We start from the raw sequence: 5,000 nt of genomic DNA on the forward strand, positions 1-5,000 counted from the left end.
AGAGAGCTGTTTATTCTGTGATGCGTCATCGGCAAATCGGAATGTCATGAGGTGTATCTGCATTAATGTATCGTGGATACATAACTGTATTTGCAAACGCTGTGAGCTCTCCGGAGATAGGGTGTCCAAATATTCATTATATGATGATTATTACTAATTTCTGATCGAGATGCCAATTATACAGTGTCATGAGTGTATGTTCTGTTCCATTCCTGGCCTGTCCCTGACTGGAACAGAACTGACGTAAATCAGAGCTTCTAATCATCAGTTCCAGGCGAGACGGGCGATAAACCGAGGTCCTGTGTCAGTGCAGCAAGCACGCAATTGGCGCACTGAAAAAAGAACCCACGGCAACTTACTGACGAACTGTTGCCATTTGTCCTCTGGCAAAATCATGTCGAAGAAATCCACTCTGATAGGTACACAACTACATGCATGCACTCGAGGCCTGACTAAGTGCGTTGGGTTATGCTGCTGGTCAGGCATCTGCCTGGTAGATGTGGTGTAGCGCCGTATACGGATTTGTTCGAACGCAGTGACACCTCCTTGAGAAACTGAAACTGTTCACATCAGAATGTCTCCGTCTCTGTTTCAGTTTCAGTTTCCGTCAAGGACTGATGCCGCGTCACTGCGTTCGGACAAATCCATACACGGCCACACTACATCTGCTAGGCAGATACCTGACAGCAGCATAACCCAACGTGCTTAGTCAGGCCTGAGTGCATGCTTATATATTTGTGTTCCTATCAGAGTGGATTTCTGTTTACATAATTTTGCCAGAGGACAACACTCTCGTTGCCATGGGTTCTTTTTCAGTGCGTCAAGTGCCGCGGGATCTAAAGACTAGACGCTCAGTTTGATTTTCCAGTCAAACTTGGGGGAGAGAAAGGCGAGAGCGGGATTCGAACCCACACCCTCACCGGCGGACTGTCTAACGGTATTGGCAGCTGAGCGTCTTAACCATTCTGCCACCTTCCTCCACATCGCTCTCTTCAGATGACAAATGAAGATAATAATAATAATAATAATAATAATAATGTACATTTATACAGCGCCCTTTCTCACTACGAGCTCAGGGCGCTTTACATGAGAGAAAAATATTACAAGTTACATCAGTAAAACATTCATGACCACGCTTTCTCAAGATGTGTGAAACGTACTGCCTGACAAAAAGTGCAGTGTAGACTGCCGTCAGTACAGTGGAGGTGAGTGGCGCTGTGCAGTTCAGTGTCTGTGATCGTTGCTGATTCCCATGTCTGGCATCAGTCGCACGTGCTTCTGACGTCATTCCCAGAAGCGGAATTTCCCCGGGCGCCCCAGTCACTGTGTCTGTCAGTGGTGCCAGCGGAGAGAGAGTGGCTGGTGAGTGAGTGGGTGAGTGCTTCAGGCTGTCGTGATGATGATGATGATGACGATGATGACGATGATGATAGTTATCGTTGATGTTGTTGTTATGATCACGGTTGTTATGATGATGATGATGATGATGACGATGATGATGATGATGATGATAGTTATCGTTGATGTTGTTGTTATGATCACGGTTGTTATGATGATGATGATGATGATGATGATGATGATGACGACGACGAGGATAGTTATCGTTGTTGTTGTTATGATTACGGTTGTTATGATGATGATGACGACGACGACGACGACGACGATGATGATGATGATGATGATGATGATGACGACCATGATAGTTATCGTTGTTGTTGTTATGATTACGGTTGTTATGATGATGATGACGACGATGATGATGATGACGACCATGATAGTTATCGTTGTTGTTGTTATGATTACGGTTGTTATGATGATGATGATGACGACGACGATGATAGTTATCGTTGTTGTTGTTATGATTACGGTTGTTGTGATGATGATGATGATGACGACGACGATGATGATGTTGATGATGATGATGACGATGATAGTTATCGTTGTTGTTGTTATGATTACGATTGTTATGATGATGATGATGATACGATGATGATGACGACGACGATGATGATGATGATGATGATGATGACGACGACGATGACAGTTATCGTTGTTGTTGTTATGATTACGATTGTTATGATGATGATGATGATGATGACGGTGATAGTTATCGTTGTTGTTATGATTACGGTTGTTATGATGATGATGATGATTCTTATTATCATCGTTATGTTATTATTTCTGTTGCTGTTGTTGTTGTTGTTGATGATGATGATGATGATGATGATTACGACATTAGTAGCATTGCCGGCCTAGTCAGAAGTATTAGTGGTAGGAGTTGTATGTCTTATTGATATTATTAGCTTTGTTGGCGATGTTCTCTCTTCTCCTCCTCCTCCTCCTCTTCCTCCTCCTCCTCCTCCCTCTTTTTCATCTTCTCAGTTCACCCCGATCCTCCTCCTCCTCCTCCTCCTCCTTTTCCTTCTCTTCACCCTTCTTCTTCTTCTTCTCCTTTTCCTCCTCCTCTTCTTCCTCCTCCTCCTCCTCCTTTTTCTTGTTCTTCTTCTCCTTCTTCTCTTTCTTTTCCTCCTCCTCCTCCTTCTCCTCCTCCTCCTTCTCCTCCTCCTTCTTCTTCTCCTCCTCCTCCTTCTTCTTCTTCTCCTCCTCCTCCTTCTTCTCCTCCTCCTCCTCCTCCTCCTTCTTCTTCCTCCTCCGCCTCCTTCTTCTTCTCTTCCTTTTCCTCCTCCTCCTTCTTCTTCTTCGTCCTCCTCCTCCTTCTCTTCCTTAACCTCCTCCTCTTCCTCCTCCTTCCTCTTCTTCTTGTTCTTCTTCTCCCCCTTCATCTCTTCCTTAACCTCCTTCTCTTCCTCCTCCTCCTCCTCTTCCTCTTCCTTCTTCTTCTTCTCCTCCCCCTCCTTTTTCTTCTCATCATCATCATCTTTATCATCGTCATTATTATTACTTCCCAAAGCGTTCTGTTTTTTTTAGGAGAATTCTTTACATCGCAATGCCGTTAGACGTCACACACAACACGTGTGAGATTTCCGTACGTCAGTTAATATCACACACACACACACACACACACACACACACACACACACACACACACACACACACACACACACACACACACACACACACACACGCCAGTGGCACTGAAGCGCAAAAAAGAAAAGTCTAGAAAGTGTCGGCTGGCAAACAGATACAGCACACCCATGAAACAGCCCAGATAGCAGTGGCTCTCTCAGTACAAAGGGGGACGCTGTGCACTTCTGGCAGCGTTGGGCTGCATGCGCTGGAGGAACCATCTCCTTGCCTGTATTAAAGCAGATAATAATTATATTAAATAATATATGAATTATTTGTAGTTATCTCAGTGGCTGGAATGCAGCCGGGTGGTGGCTCAGTGGTGACAAAGCTGCAATGCGCTCAGTCAGGACTAGTAAGACCGGGAAGTGTGTGTGTTCGAGTCCGATAATTATACAGACCGTAATTTTTACACACACACACACACACACACACCCTCCTCTCCCTCCCCTAACCCACCTACATGATTATTATTAGTAGTATTAGTGTTATCATATCATTATTAGTTTCTGAATCTGTTTCGTATTATTGTGCGCTAAATCATTATTTTTCTTCTTCTCGTTTCTTTTGCCGTGGGTTATTGCGTGTGTGTGTGTGTGTGTGTGTGTGTGTGTGTGTGTTTGATGTTTATTGTAAAGCGCTTTGAGCTCTCTTTAACTGGGGAGGAAAGCGCTCAACAAATGTTCATTCTTCTTCTTCTTCTTCTTCTTCTTCTTATCATTATTATGAGCATTTACACCACATTTTGAAAATAAGCCCAAAGCGTTTACAATAGAACACTGACAGCAGAAAGGAAAAATTGAACATAAGATACCAAACATTCAGCCCACACACCCACAACACACAAGCACACGCGCACGCACGCACGCACGCACACATGACGTCATAGCACACAATCATAAATAATACACAATCACAACCAACAAAATGTAATTACGAAATTCTCAAACTAACTCACTCACTAATAGTTATTTATTTCATACTGGAAAGGGATGAGCTGTTGAAAATTATTCAGGAGGGGAAAAGGTGGGTCTTCAGACTAGATTTGAAAGACTGCAGCCGGCGAAGATGGGTGATGGAGAGGCTGAGGAAGTTGATTCCAACGAAGAATGGGGGTTTGGTATGCCGGAAAAACTGCGTCAACCATACGCGGATTATACGAAATTTTGAACGTTTGCGCATTTGATCTTCTGCATGCGTGACGTATTTCTACACACTAGTGCATACTAAAGGGGGCCGGCTCAGACAGTAGCAGCAGGTAGAAACATATATATATATATATATATATATAATTATATAATTATATCATTTTGCCCCATCCACATGTAATATGCAGCTTCTGTTCAAACGTGTGTGTGTGTGTGTGTGTGTGTGTGTGTGCAGTGCGTGCATGTGTGAGTATGCACAAGTTTTTATATTGAAATACACTTGTATATATCCTAATTTCTACTGTATCTGTGTACGATTTTCGATTTATGTTCGTATCTTGTTATGTACTATCCCCCCCCCCCCCCCCGCCCCCCCCAATATTCCTTGTGACCCCCGGTACACTTGGTAATAAAGACATATTCTATTCTCTCTCTCTCTCTCTCTCTCTCTCTCTCTCTCTCTCTCTATATATATATATATATATTTGTATTTGTATTTCTTTTTATAACAACAGATTTCTGTGTGAAATTCGGGCTGCTCTCCCCAGGGAGAGCTCGTCGCTATACTACAGCGCCACCCATTTTTTTGGATTTTTTCCTGCGTGCAGTTTTATTTGTTTTTTGTTGTTTTTTTCTGTCGAAGTGGATTTTTCTACAGAATTTTGCCAGGAACAACTCTTTTGTTGCCGTGGGTTCTTTTACGTGCGCTAAGTGCATGCTGCACACGGGACCTCGGTTTATCGTCTCATCCGAATGACTAGCGTCCAGACCACCACTCAAGGTCTAGTGGAGGGGGAGAAAATATCGGCGGCTGAGTCGTGATTC

General features: G+C 43.5%; 1 protein-coding gene across 1 annotated transcript in view; it reads left to right on the top strand.

The window, feature by feature from the left end:
* The first annotated feature begins 1,248 nt into the window (after positions 1 to 1,248).
* The window catches only part of LOC143286035 (uncharacterized), a 31,863-nt gene continuing 28,111 nt past the window's right edge, over positions 1,249 to 5,000 (top strand). The window contains exon 1 of the mRNA XM_076593557.1: positions 1,249 to 1,362. The gene's annotated coding sequence lies outside the window, so the exon portion shown is untranslated. The remainder of the gene's footprint in view (positions 1,363 to 5,000) is intronic.

The sequence above is a fragment of the Babylonia areolata genome, chromosome 9 (assembly GCF_041734735.1).
Source record: "Babylonia areolata isolate BAREFJ2019XMU chromosome 9, ASM4173473v1, whole genome shotgun sequence".
Taxonomy (NCBI): Eukaryota; Metazoa; Mollusca; class Gastropoda; order Neogastropoda; family Buccinidae; genus Babylonia; species Babylonia areolata.